This window comes from Canis lupus, chromosome 35 (genome assembly GCF_003254725.2).
Source record: "Canis lupus dingo isolate Sandy chromosome 35, ASM325472v2, whole genome shotgun sequence".
Taxonomy (NCBI): Eukaryota; Metazoa; Chordata; class Mammalia; order Carnivora; family Canidae; genus Canis; species Canis lupus.
The window spans coordinates 4856509-4871948 of NC_064277.1; positions in this window are offsets into that span (position 1 = coordinate 4856509).

Genomic DNA, 15440 nt, shown 5'->3' on the forward strand with positions numbered 1-15440 from the left:
CTGCCCTTTTCTCTCACAGTGTTATCAGATTGTCTTAAACTCTTCTTTGGTTGCAGCACATTGACATGCAAACCCCTGACAGTCTATTAGAAGACATTTGGTTGAAATCTTCTTATTGTAGAAAATGCCACAGATTCAAGTGACATAACAATATTTTAAATGGCTGGACATTGTCCTCTAGGCAAGTGTGTGTGAACTGACTCCTTCCCAAAACACTTGACACCACAGGGACATTCCCTTGGCTTAAGATGAAGTTAGCTAGTCAACAAATACAATATTTCCCTCTTATAAGTAACCATCATTTAAATTATGCACAAGGAAATAAAATGTATGTGAAGTCCTTACGATAGTCCAGGTGGGGTCAGCCCCATCCTCAAGGCTTACAGACGTGCAGGCAGACAGACGATGAACATGTACAATGACTATAAAATTGTAAGAGACAGGTAGACATGCTGCGAGGTGAGTCACTGAAAAGTTGTGACAGAGACTACGTGGCCTTCGAAGCCAAAAATATTTACTGTGTGGCCCTTTATAGAAGTGTGCCCACAGCTAATTCAGAGGGTCAGTTTTCTTGAAGAAAGTTGCTAACTAATTTGCCATCTCTCTTCTCCCCGCTTTCTGGGTAGATCGGGCCAGAGGAAACGTCACCAGGGGAATAACACTGTGAAGAATCAACTCTTTAAAAGGAATCTGTGAAAGCAAAATGTGGTCTATACATGCAACAGAATATAATTCATCCTTAAGAAGGAAGGAAATTTTGTCACATGCTACGACCTGGATGAACTTTGAGGTCATTAAGCTGAGTGAAATGAGCCAATCACAAAAAAATAAATGTTGCCCAATTCCACTTATTTTTTTTATAAATTTATTTTTTATTGGTGTTCAATTTGCCAACATACAGAATAACACCCAGTGCTCAACCCATCAGGTGCCCCCCTCAGTGCCCGTCACCCAGTCACCCCCACCCCTTACCCACTTCCCTTTCTACCACCCATAGTTCGTTTCCCAGAGTTAGGAGTCTCTCATGTTCTGTATCCCTTTCTGATATTTCCCACTCATTTTTTCTCCTTTCCCCTTTATTCCCTTTCACTATTATTTATATTCCCCAAATGAATGAGACCATATAATGTTTGTCCTTCTCCGATTGACTTACTTCACTCAGCATAATACCCTCCAGTTCCAACCACATCGAAGCAAATGGTGGGTATTTGTCGTTTCTAATGACTGAGGAATATTCCATTGTATATAGAGACCACAGCTTCTCTATCCATTCATCTGTCGGTGGACACCGAGGCTCCTTCCACAGTGTGGCTATTATGGACATTCCTGCTGTGAACATCAGGGTGCAGGTGTCCCGGCGTTTCACTGCATCTGTATCTTTGGGGTAAATCCCCAGCAGTGCAATTGCTGGGTCGTAGGGCAGGTCTATTTTTAACTCTTTGAGGAACCTCCACACAGTTTTCCAGAGTGGCTGCCCCAGTTCACATTCCCACCAACAGTGCAGGAGGGCTCCCCTTTCTCCACATCCTCTCCAACATTTGTGGTTTCCTGCCTTGTTAATTTTCCCCATTCTCACTGGTGTGAGGTGGGATCTCATTGTGGTTTTGATTTGTATTTCCCTGATGGCCAGTGATGTGGAGCATTTTCTCATGTGCTTGTTGGCCATGTCTATGTCTTCCTCGGTGAGATTCCTGTTCATGTCTTTTGCCCATTTCATGATTGGATTGTTTGCTTCTTTGCTGTTGAGTTTAATAAGTTCTTTATAGATCTTGGATACACCCAATTCCACTTATATGAGGTCCCTAAAGTAGCCAAATTCATAGAGACAGAAAGTAAAATGATGGTTACCAGGAGCTAGAGGGAGGAGAAATTGAAAGTTATTGTTTAATAGAAATAGTTTCAGTTTTGCAAGAGGAAAAATCCCCAGAGATCTGCTGCACAGCAATACGAAGGTATCTGACACCACTAAACTATACACCTAACAATGATTAAGGTAGTAAATTTTATGTTATATGCTTTTCACCACATTTTTAAAAAAATTTTTTTAATTAAAAAAAATGGATTTATGGAATCTGGAGCTATGATACAAACACATTTAGGGTTTCATATAAAGCACCAAGCTTAGTTTGACAATTTCTAACATTTCTGGATAATTTATCATGAAAATTGGATTGAGAAATAGTAATTAGATCTTTCTGTATTCTTGCACAGTTCTTATGAGTTGCCTTAATGATAATAATCATTATTAGCAAACAATCCCTTGGTTTTACAAGCACACTTGAGTTGTCACTTCCCATTCTGGCCAATGTACAGTAAAATCTCACCAAAGGACACTGCTTAAGGCCAACACTGCTCACCCTTCCCTCCTTCTTAAAGCTCTCACCTATCTGGACTCCACGGCACTGCTCCTTCCTGGGTTTCTAGGTTTCCAGAAGGAAAAATTAGCTGAGATTCAGATTAGCTGAATCTTCTCGGTTTCCTTTGATTGCTCAACTTTCTCAAAACTAGCTACTAAATGTATGAATCCTCAGGGCTCTATCCCAGACCAATCCTCTTCATTCTCTAACTCTCTCTCAAGACGATAACTCCCACACTCATGGCTTCCATGATTCCTACACTCTAACTCCTATCTCCTTCCCAGGCTTTCCCTCTAAGCCCCGGGTTCCCATTTACAAATACCTGTTGACATCTTCCCTGGGATATTGTATGATTAAGGTACAGAGAGACCCAAAAACAAATGTCTTAAAAGACAGAGAAGTGTAGCTCCCTCTCAAACCACAGTCCAGAGATGAACAGCCCCAGGCTGCTAGAGAGGTTCTGCTTTCTTCCATATGAAGCTCCCAGCTCTGGAGCCAAGATGGTTATTCCAAGCCCATCACCACATCTGCATTCTAGCCAGCAGGAGAGGCTGAAGGAAGCATGAGTGGATTCTTCTGAAGGGCATCACCCAGTTTTACACATCAGTTCTACTCACATTCCATTGTCCGGAAGTTAAGTCCATGGACACACATAGATGCAGGAAAGGTTGGGAAACATTGTCTCTAAGCAGGGGAGCTCATGGCCAGTTAAATTCAGGAGGACTTATTAAAAGAATCAGTGGAGAATGGCTCTTAGTAGAGTGTTAGCTGTCTCTGCTGTAGATACCTCAGAAGTATTTCATGCTTGATAAATCCCAAACCAAAGTCCTGATCACTGTGACCAGAACCTCTGTTCATGTTTGATCTAGATGAATGGCCACCACCACCCATCCTGCTGCTCCAAAATCTCAGCCCCTGTACGCACTCCCCTCTTCCTCACCTCTAGACCCAATGCATCACTAAGCCCTGCCAATTCATATGCATGAAGACTCGTTCTCTGCATCTCTCCTGCCATCCTAACACAATATCCACTCCCGCTTACCTGGCCCACTGCAGAGAGGCTTAAATGGGCTCCTGACCTGCAAATAGTAAGTTCTCAAAAGTATTGGGTGAATGAATGCAGTAATTCAGAACAGCTGGAAGAAAGTGAGTCTGAATTACTTAATCTGAATTATAATATTTTATGTTGAAACTTAGTATTATTGCTAATAAGTACAAACATATAATTTGATGAAAGGGGTCTTATGGGGCTTCTTCTACATGCTCAGCTTTACTACAATACTAAAGACTGGGAAGGGAACAGAAAGAACATAAGACGTGGTCTCTGTCTCCTGCCAGGATTCAGTGACAATTCATCAAACACATGCCATGTGCTAAAACACAAAGCTGAAATCAAAAACTCCTAAAACTATAATTTCCAAAAGAGAGCACATGACTCAGAACCAGATAAATGTTAACATAGGCTCCCGTAAAGTCCAGATGAAGACAGATCGGCGCAGAAGAAGAACTGGAGAAGCTTATGAACCAGGTCACACCTGAACCAGACAGCAAAGTGCAGAGAGGCAAAGGCTGGATGTAAAGGAGCAGAAGGGTCCTCAGCAGGGAGGACAGCCAGGCACACTTGTGTGGGAGAGAATGGCCTTCCCAGGGTGGGAGGGGGATGCTCTGCCTACTAGGGCACAGTGGGAGCTAGGTTGGGGACCAGGTTATAAAGCTCCTTGAAGTACATTTGCTCTTTACCCAGAAGATAGTGGAAAACTGCTAAGAGCTTGAGAGGCAAGTGCATAGGAGAAAGAGTTCTGGAAAGATTGGTCAGAATGGACTGGAGGTGGTCACCCGGTGATGATCTATCACCCCAGCATGGAGGCATTATGCCAGGCTGGCTTCACTCATAGGCTTATGCATCCAGGGGGCAGGGAAACTAAAGATTAAGCCACATTAGGGACCCACACTGCTGGCTGAGGAGGGGAAGGGGTGCTGTCTTCCTCACAGGCTTGAGGTGGAGGAAGGGATCATTTCTGCTGCAACTATCCAGCTTCCAAGGGCTGAACTTAGGATGCCTGAGCCAGGGCACCAGGACCTGAGGCTTCCTGGGTGTGCAGGCAATAAACAGGGAAAGACCTAACCTCCTTCTCACAGTAAAAGGATTATGTTTCATAATCGTGGGCTAATTCAATGCACAAGACACTCTGAACTCAAGCACTTTCGTCTAGTCTTGACATGCATCTGCATCCCACTGGGATTTTTATGGATGGATAATTCTTGATAAAGAAACTGCCAGGTTCTCTAATGAGTTGGATATTTTTGTGAAGAAATTACCCCCATTAATGAAGTTTCAGGGGCCTGTCAATCCTCCAATTTAAATACACAGGGGGATTAAGTGGGGTTCAGAGTTGCAGAAGCACAAGAGACATCCAGTATAAATAATTGAGACTTTATTCTATTATTAATGAATAGAATTTTTTCCTAGTCATATATAAGTGACATTGATCTAGTATCCATGTCATGTGGCAATGTCCTCTCGGCTTATTATTTCTAAAAAAAAAAAAAAAATGTAGTAAACTACATTTAAACATCTGTCTGTTTATACAGAATATAGCATTTTATTTGATTTTTACAGATTTGCATATTTTTTCATTTTTATGTGAAGGTATTAACGTGAAGTCAAAAAGTGAGAACTTCTTTTCTGATAACTCTTAACAGGTTATAAATTCCCCATGGGAATTTACTTTTAAAGGGCACTAGGCCTTAGGGGTTTTTTCAGAGAGGTTCACTCAATGACTACGATGTGTTTCTCAAATAGAGATAGGTGAGAAAGATGACAAAAGTGACTTTCTAATAACCAAATAGGCAGTACACTAACAGCTCTGCTAAGATATTGTTAGGCAAACTGATTTTATGAAAAGAAAATGACCCCATGGGAAATTTGGGAAAGGATATGAACAGGCAATTTACAAAAAGATAAAATCCCAAGTACTCTGAAAAAGAAAGGAAAAAAAAGGAAAGGATGGTCAACACCTCTGGTAGTGAGAAATAGTAAATTAAAAGGAGTTGCTTTCATTGAGCACATGGCAAAAAGAGTGGCAATATACAATGCGGCTGATGATGCAGGAAACGAATATTCTCATATACTGCTGAAGAGTGTGTCTTTCCTTCATTTGAGTATTTGTTAGAGTATTTGACAATATCTATCACGTCTTAAAATGCCCATATCCCCTTGAACCAACATTGCCAACTCCAAAAATCCAACTTTTCAGAAATAAAAGCCCTGGTATATATATATATATTTTTAAAGACATAAAAACATATTTATAGAAGGCATGTTTGTCAAAAAAAAAAAAAAGAAGCATTCTAAATGTCCATCAAAAAGATCTCAGCCATATTATGAAATCTTATGCAATTATTTTAAGGGAAGTGACTAAGTCTCTATGTGTCGACACAAAGCAATGTCCATGATACATTAGTAAACAAAGAGCAGAATAACATATATAACACACTTTTGTTATCACACACATACACACTCACACATATTGAGTTTTAATTGACTTACAATAAAATATACTCTAAGAATACCATTCAATGGATTTTAACAAATGTATGCATGCCTTCACCACCACCCTAATCAAAACATTCAAAACTCAATCATCCAAAGATGTTCTTCTGTGCCCCTTTTCAGCCCCAGGCAACCACTGAACTGCCTCTGTCCCTATAGATTCATTTTGTCTCTTGTAGGATCTAATATAAATGGAATCATACAATGTGTGCTTTTTCATGTCTGGCCTCTTTTTTCTCAGCATAATATTTTGGGTGGTCCATATTATTGCCTGTATGATTCTTTGTAAGATCATACATACCACAAGCACCTCTTAATATTTGAGTTGTTTCCAGTTTTACCTATTATATAAACTATTATGAACATTTGTATGCAAATCTTCATGCAAAAATGTCTTCATTTTTCTTGGGTAACTATGAAAGAAATTCCTGAGCAACATGATGTCTGTTTAAAAATTGTTAAGAGAGGGATCCCTGGGTGGCGCAGCGGTTTAGCGCCTGCCTTTGGCCCAGGGCGCGATCCTGGAGACCCAGGATCGAATCCCACGTCGGGCTCTCGGTGCATGGAGCCTGCTTCTCCCTCTGCCTGTGTCTCTGCCTCTCTCTCTCACTGTGTGCCTATCATAAATAAATAATAAAAAAAAATTAAAATAAATAAAAAATAAATAAATAAAAATAAAAATTGTTAAGAGATGCCAAACAATTCTTCCACCACCGATGCACGAGGTTCCCAGTTGCTCCATATCCTTGTCAACACTTAGTATTGTTAGTCTTTTTTCACTTTATCCATTTAATGTATAATGGTATCTCATTGTGGCTTTATCTCTCATTTCCATGAAAACTAACGATGAGCATCTATTTATGTGTTTATTGTCCATTTGAGTATCTTTTTATATCTTTTGTGAACTGTATTTTCAAGTATTTTGCCTGTTTTTTAGTTAAGCTGTGTTCTTATTGTTGAATTCTAAGAATTATTTATATGTCTGGACACAAGTTCTTAGATGCATATATTGTAAAATATTTTCTTAAAGTCAATACTTTGAGTTTTCATTTTCTTAATGGTGTTTTTGGAAAAGCAGAATTGTTTAACTTTGATGATAAAGCCCAACTTTTCAAGTTTCTTTTATGACTAGTGCTTTTTTTGCATTCTATTCAAGTGATCTTGACTACCCCGAGATTGCAAAAATTTTCTCCTATGTTTTCTTTTAGAAGTTCTATGTTTTACATTCAGGTCTAGGATCTATTTCTTTTTATTTTTGTGTATGATGGAAAATAAGAGTAGAGGTTCGTTTTTCTTACAAGATATTCAGTTGCTCCAACCCCATTCCTTGAAAGAACCATCTTTTCTCCATTGGATTATATGTACTGCATGACCTATTTTTTTTAAAAACAACACAGGAAAATATAAGAATATATATATACATACACACACACACACATACACATATATCAAATTGTTATATAATGTGATATATACATAAGTATATCTCAAATTGTTAACACTGATGGACATTAAGAAAGTAAGATTGTTGCTATATGTTAACAAATTGAACTCCAATAAAAAAATTTACAAAAAAAAAAGAAAGTAAGATTGAAGAGGAGTTGAGGGAAGATTAATATATTTTCCTTACTTGTGGATTTTTTTTGTGACTGCTCAACTTTTATATTTCAAAACAAAAGAAAGGTAATGTATTATCATCTGAAATAAAAATACTACAGGACTGTAATGGTAGTGCAGAAATAAGGCAATGGGGCCTGGACTAGAGGACAAGGTAATAGAGGCTGAAGATGCTCTGCAGGCAGGAGTGGTGGACAGATGTGGTGGCCTATGGAGGAGGAAGTGGGGAATTGGAAAACAAAAATGAATCCAAGTTTTGAGGAAAAATCGTGGTGCCAAGAGGGAAAGTTAAGAAACTGGGCTGATGGGGTACAGGTGGCTCAATGATTGAGTGTCTGCCTTCCACTCAGGTCATGATCCTAGGGTCCAGGGATCCAGTCCTGCATCAGACACCCTGCAGGGAGCCTGCTTCTCCCTCTTCCTATGTCTCTGCCTCTCTCTGTGTGTCTCTCATGAATAAATAAATAAAATCTTAAAAAAAAAAAAAAAGAAACTGGGCTGAGGAGTTAATTTTATAGAATGAAATGATGCATTTAGCTAAATTTGAGAAGACTGCAGGATATCTGAGTAGGAATGTCCAACTGGCAATTAAAGATAAATTAATGATTTCATCTAGAATAACCAAATACATCCAAGCAAAATTCCTTGGGACATATTTGTCATTTTCACAAACATTTTTTTGAGCATCCTCCATGTGCAGGCACCATGTTTCCAGAGCAGGCACAGGAGGCTTAGAGGTAGACATGGCATGACCTGCCCTTGAGAGACTACTGAGTTGAGGAGAGAGACTGGTGCTTGTCCTAGTCTACTCAAATTGCAGTCACAAAATACCACACATGGAGTGGCTTGAAAAACAGACACTCATCACAGTTCTAGAGGATGGGAAGTCCAAGATCAAGATGCCAACTAACGCAATTCTCGGTGAAGGCATGCTTCCTAGCTTGTAGATGGCCCCCTTCTCACTGTGTCCTCGCATGGTGTGGTAAGGAGAAAAGGAGGTTGGTGGAGAGAAAGGAGGGGAGAGGAGAGAGCAGGTTCTGGTGTCTCTTATTCTTCTTATGAGGGAATTATTGGTAAGACCTCATGTAACCCTAATTGCCACTCCTAATACCACCACATTGGAGGTTAGAGTTTCAACATATGGGTGGAGTGGGGTGAGCACAACATTCAGTCCATAACAATAGACAATTCACTATAATCACTTGTTAATAAATGGATATGAGTGGTTCAGAGATTTCCAGATAAAGTGTCTGCATTTAAATGGTACTTCTCAAGTATTTAAGCATGCTTGGAAATAGTTCCCTTAATTATTTTCAGCACTCTTCCCAAGTCTTATTTACACCGTTAATTTATTTCACAAACCCTTTCTTAACAAATAATGCAAACAGATCCAGTGGGACTTAGCAAGAGTAAGTGCAGTCTAAATTAAAGTAAGCTTTGTGCATTGATTTTCATTTCTGTTTTTTCAGGTAAGGCAAGAGAGAAGCCATCAGATATGTGAGTGTATCTGTGAATACAGAATAACTGGAGAACTAACTATCCCTGATTTTCTTGAGAAAAAGATAATGGAAATGTCTTCATTTGTGGGGAAATAAGTTTAGGATCCTGAGAAGAAAATAATCCATGAGGAAACCATTACCATTCATGGAGGCCTTACTACATGCTAGAAAGCCAACATGTATTATTTCATTTAATCGTCAGGAAACTACCGAGGGCTTTATTCCAATGCCAACTTTATCTATGAGGGCACCAAAGCTCAGAGAGGTTAAGGAATCTGCTCACATAACAAATGAAAGAATGGAGACTAGAACTCAGGTCTCTCTTACTTCAAAGCTTATGCCCTTTTTAAAAAAAAAAAAAAAGATTTTGTTTATTTATTTGAGAGAGAGTGAACATGAGCAGTGGGGGGAGGGAGGGAGGAAGAAGCAGACTCCCCGCTGAGCAGAGAGTCTGAAAAGGGCTTGAACCCAGGACCTCGGAACCATGACCTGAGCCGAAGACAGATGCTTAACCAGCTGAGCCACCAGGTGCCCCAAAGCTCATGCTCTTAATCAAATAAATAAGCATAAGAATATAAATAGTTGCAATCACTTACTTGAGTGCATACTACATGACAAGAGCCATGCTAAAAAATCTCTTAATATGGAATTATTACCTTTTTCCAAGTTTTCTGACATTAACTCACCTGAGCTTCTTGATTAGATCTGAAGAAGACAACAGAAAAAAGTGAGTACATAAGAATAAGAAAAATGTGTGGAATGAGGTAACTTTAGTTTTAGTCGTTGTTTTCATAACCCATTTTTCCAATGAGCAACGTTTTGTCGCAGGAAAGATGGGTAGTTTTGTTTACTACCCATCCCACACATTCTTAGACACTAGATAAACATGGTCAAGGGCAAAAAGCCCCTGACCCTCTGAGCCTCAGCTTCTTCGTTTGTAAAATGGGGCAACAACAACAACAACAAAACCACTTTGACTGCTTTCCTCTTGGAGGTATTGTAAAAATCAAGTGAGATGATGTCTGCCAAAGCACTTTATATATACATTTAAAAAACTATATGTTTAGGTCTAAGGCCAAAAATGGCTTCATCACATTGATATTTACATGAGTTTGATAACTCAGATGCTATAAACACCGCGTAAAAGAGTAGGCATTAATCATTAAAACAGCTTGGTGCTGGCATATGAATACACAGATGGAGAAATAGAGGAGCTAGAAATAGATCAACCACACATGGGAATTTGGTGTATGATAAAGAGAATTCCAGGCACTGGGAGAATGAGAGAGATCAATGAGAATATCAGACCAACTGGGCAGCCACGTGGACAAACCACAATTTCAGTGCCTACTTTATCACTTAAGCTAACATAATTTCCAGATGTTTTGAAATTTCAAATATAAAAATAATCCAACTTCAAATTCTTAAAAGACAGCACAGGAGAACCGACTTATTTATTTTTGGAAATGAGTGTCTTTCCAAATAAGACATAGAGGTACAGAGCCATAAAGGAAAAGATTTCTAGATTTGACTATATAAAAATTTAAAATTCCTTCAAGGGCAAAAAAAAATTTGTTTAATCGAACAAAGTCAAATAGGAGAATGACACATTGGAAGAAAGTACGGGAACATATATGACAGATCTGGGGCTAAATCCCTTAGCAATTAATTAATTAACAAATATTTAATGAGCAACTATTATGTGCCAGGCACCATTCTAAGCTTTGGGGGATTCAAGATAATTAAAACTCCCAGCCTTGTGGAGCTCAAATTCTGTTGGAAGGGACGTAAAGCTATTTTGATTATTAGTAGAAAATTTTTAAATGAACAGAGAACATAAATAATTCACACAGCTAGTAACACCAATGGTGTTTAAATATGAAAACATGTGTACTCTTCCTCATAACAAATAAAATGCAAGTTAAATTTCAATAGGATACCATTTTCACCCATCACGCTTTCCAAAATCAAAAAGTATAATATACCTTTTGGCAAAGGTATAAAGAAACAAATATTCTCTTGCATTTGAGGTGAGAGTGTAGCTTGGTTCAACTTCTTTGAAAAGCAATTTGCCAATATCTATCACAACTATAAATGCATGCGCTCCCAGCAATTTTGCCTGAAGAATTTAGGCTACTGGTATATTTGTATTTATGTGCAACAGCATGTGTGTGTAAGTGTTTACTGTAACATTGTTTCTAGTAGTGAAGGACTTAAAACCCACAAAGAGACCCATCAGTAGGTGAGTGGTTAAACAAATATGGAAGATACCTAAAATGGTATAAATTGTTAAAAAGAAGGTAGTTGCTGAAAAGAATGAGGCCAATGTATGTGTGTGAAGACTCTTCAAAATATATTGTAAACAAAAGTAAGGTTCTGAACAGTTACATGCAATACTGAGTTGCTAAATGTTTAATAATGTCCAGAAAATCATAAGAATGTATATATGTAAGTGAAGCAATTAAAAATTGTACTAATATGGAGCACCTGGATGGCTCAGTCGGTTGAGCAACCGACTCTTGGCTATGGCTCAGGTCATGATCTCAGGGTTGTGAGATCAAGCCCCACATCTGGCTCTGTGCTGGGTGTGGAGGAGCCTGCTTGAGATTCTCTCTCTCCCTCCCCTTCTCCCTCCCCTCCTAGTCCCCAACTCAGCATTCTCTCTTTCTCAAAAACGAAATTTACTGATATAAAAGATGTGTAGTGCATAATTTACAAATAAAAAATATGTAATACTCTTCTTATAAATTCTTGTAAATTTCCATCCTCTAACATCAACGTGACCTGGTATTTCTTATGAAATCCATTGTCAGTTTGACAATTCTATCACCAGCAGTCATGTCTCAAAATTGGACCGTGAACAAAGCTTCACTACTGTTCAATCAGCAAAAAAGTCACTCACATCACTGACAAAAGAGCATGGTTCAAACATTATGATTGGTTGATATTTCATTTTTATTCATGAACAAAATGGAAGTGAAACAACAAATATGTATGGTGGAACTTCACCTGTGTATCACTGACGTGAGCAACTTTGCAGAATCGGATCACAGTTTTGGAGTATTGGAAGAGTGCTTCCTCCACTTTTCTATACTCTTCACAATGGAATGGAGTCAGACACCACACTTTTACATGAACCTGCATTATTACTATTTCCCCACCACTTTCTTAATTCTAGAACAGTCATCGGAAAGTGACAGCCCTCGAGCCAAACTGTAAGTACAATTTAGGGCACAGACACGTCATTCATTTACCTCTCATCCTAGGCTTCTTCTGCCTGATGACAGCAGAGCTGAGTAGTTATAACAGAGATCATGTGGCCCACAAAACCTAAGATATTTACTATCTGATCCTTCACAGAAAAAGCTTGTGTACCCCTGGTCTAGACCACCAGCAAAACAACAAGTCAAGCTCTGATTTGTAGGGTTTGCTGATTTCCAAGGTACAAGTATCTCCATGACCGGTTCTAAGCCATGAACATGTCTTCACTGAATGCACAGTTGGAAAGAGATGCGAATACCACACCATTATATTATATATAGTATTTCCACACGACAGATACAGTAGTCATAAATAACCTCAAGAACATAGAAACAGTAACATGTAGTAAAATAATTAAGAAAGCCATGACTTTTGAGTTCTTATTTCTAAAATAATTTATTTAATTGTAAGATTATATAATTTAATTTTTTAAGAATGGCCATATTTAACAACGGGCTCAGAAAATTTCTAGAAATTTAGTAGTTGGCTCCTATGTGCCCATGGGGCCAGCTCTAGCATATCACTGGATATGGTATGCTGTCAAATATGTGGAAAATGTGCAAGCAAGGACATGGTTGCATATCCATATCATCTTCTAAATGCACAGAGCATCTCCGGAAGATGCATAAGAAGCAGAGAATAGTCATTGCTTCTAGGGTGGCAACTGGGGGTCAAGAAGTTGGGTGGGGTTGAGATTTATGTTTCATTTTGTGTTATTTAGCAAAGGACTTGAATTTTTTATCATATGCCTGTGTTATCTTTAAACACTTGTGTATTTTTTAAAGTAGGTTACTAAATCATTTTTTTCCTCAATTTCCCGTTTGCCCTGGGGAGTTCCTACCCCAGTAGAGTTCTCTGGCATGGCTCTCCTCTTGTTAAGTCCAGAGGACTAACCTCTTAAGGCCAAAGTTCATCAAGGCGAGGAACACAAGGACAGTCCTGGTAAACCAGCATTCCTCCTAGATGAAAACACTAGCTTTAAAGCAAACTCAAGAGACTTGGCCCCTTCGCATTGCCTTGACATCTCTTATTCCCTCTTCTCTGTTTGTTAATCTTTCCTGGAAAAGTTAAGTAAGCTTTTCCCTTTAACCAATTTCTCTGGCATTTTGAAGGGCAAGCCAGGGTACCCTGCCTGCCAGCTACTTCCAACGTGCCAAGTCTTCCTGACTATATTTACCTCTGTGCTCCAGTGCCCCAGGCTGCATCTGTGCTCACAGATCAGCTAGTAAAGTGACTGCCAGCCCAGGTCCACACATGCTCCTCTAGGCTGGTGACCCCAAGCAACTGCTCTGTGTAGACCAGCCTGGTTGACTTAGGGGGCTGCTTCCACAGAAACCACCTAAAAGACTTTAGGCAAGAAGAGAAAATGCAAATTCATCCAACAAGACCTCTGAGGTCACAGAGCACCCCATGTGTGTGGCTGCTGTTCTGTTTCCTCTAACCGGCTACATCAGATTTCTGGCTGTCTACCTTGGGCTGTTCCCTGGTGCTAGTCCTCAGTTCTTTTCTGTTCTTCGGGTTTTTGAACCTCTTTATGCCCTCACCTGATCCTAATGTATGACCTACCTCAAATTTGCCAGCATGGTCTTGACCTGGACACTGGCCCTGTGATGATACCATGTCTCCCATGGACCATTTCCATCCAGATGCCCAGCTTGGCTTCAACAGTCCCCTGCTCTGTCCTCCAAACTTTTCAGTCCTAACTCCTTTCCTCCCCTTGAATCCATAACTAGATATGTTCACACCCTCACCACAGACTCCAGACTGTTGACTCATGTCCAGGTTCCAACAGCCAAAGACACACCCAGGTGTTTGTTTTCTAGGTAAGATTTCCTCCGTGATGACGGGCAGCAACAGGTGTGTCTATGTTCTCCCTTCAGGTTTCTGACAGCTTCTTTTCCCAACCCCAGCTTCCAGGCTAGACGAGGGTAGGGGGTGTCTTAGGTAAGGTTCCCCTGAAGCAAACCCTGAAATACAAATTAGTATGAAAATGATTCACTGGGATTTGTTCCTAAGAGCTATTGGTAGGAAGACAGAGAAAAGAGGACAGGGAAACAAAGCAAGCCAAGCAAGGATGCAAGATTAGTGTTCCAGCTGTCTATTGCTGTGTGACAAATCACGCCAACTTGGTGATATAAATCAACTGCCGTTTTTAAAATGCCTGCAGATTGTGTGGGTCAGGAATTTGGACAGGGCAAAAGGGACATCTTGCTACTGTTCCCCTGTCTTGGATGTCTTGGTCTCCCCTGGGATCACTCTAAATCTGGATGACTCAGCAAATCTAGGCTGGAACCGTCTGGAAGCTTCTTCACTCACATGTATGGCTCTTGAGCTGGAATAACTTGAAGCTGAGCCTGTCAACTAGTGGGCTTATCTATATGTTGAGTTTAAAAGAACAAGAAATTCCAAGAGGTAATGTCTTAAAGAAGAAGAGTTCCAAAAAACCAATGCAGAAGGTATTATAAGACTTTTTCTGACCTAGTTCAGAAGTCAGTGGCAAAATCTATTGATTCAACTGCATTCTGTTGGTTACAAGCAGATGAGCCCAGATGCAAGAGGAGAATTAGACTTCGAACCTTGATTGCAGGAGAGCATATGGGATGGGATGTACTGCTGTGGTCATCTTTGAAAATACCACCTGCTCATGGAAGGAGCCTTTGGCTCAGTCCCACATGAGAGCTCCATAGAGAGTATAGGCCATACCTTGGAGTTGTCCCAGTCAGAGGCAAAGGAGCCAGACTGTTTACACCCACACATTCATTTGTCATTGGCCACAGGTTGCCGTTAGGAGAACATAAATATCCAGATAGAAGTGTTTCTATCTCTCTGTGAGTGCAGAAAAGCAGTGTGGGGGCAGCCCTGTGATAATGTATGTGACAGGGACACAGATGCTGGCCCTTGGAATTGAAAATAATGTGGGAACAGATGTATATAAAACTGAAAAGAAATCCTAGGTGATATGGACTGTCTTAATCCATTACGACTGCTGTAACAAAGTCCCATAGATTGGGTGGTTTATAAATAACAAATTTATTTCTCCAAGTTCCGGAGGCTAAAAGTCTAAGATCAAGGTGCCAGCACGGTTAATTTCTGGTGAAAATCCTTTTCTAGGTGGTAGATTGTCATCTTCTGCTTTTACCTTCACATGGCAAA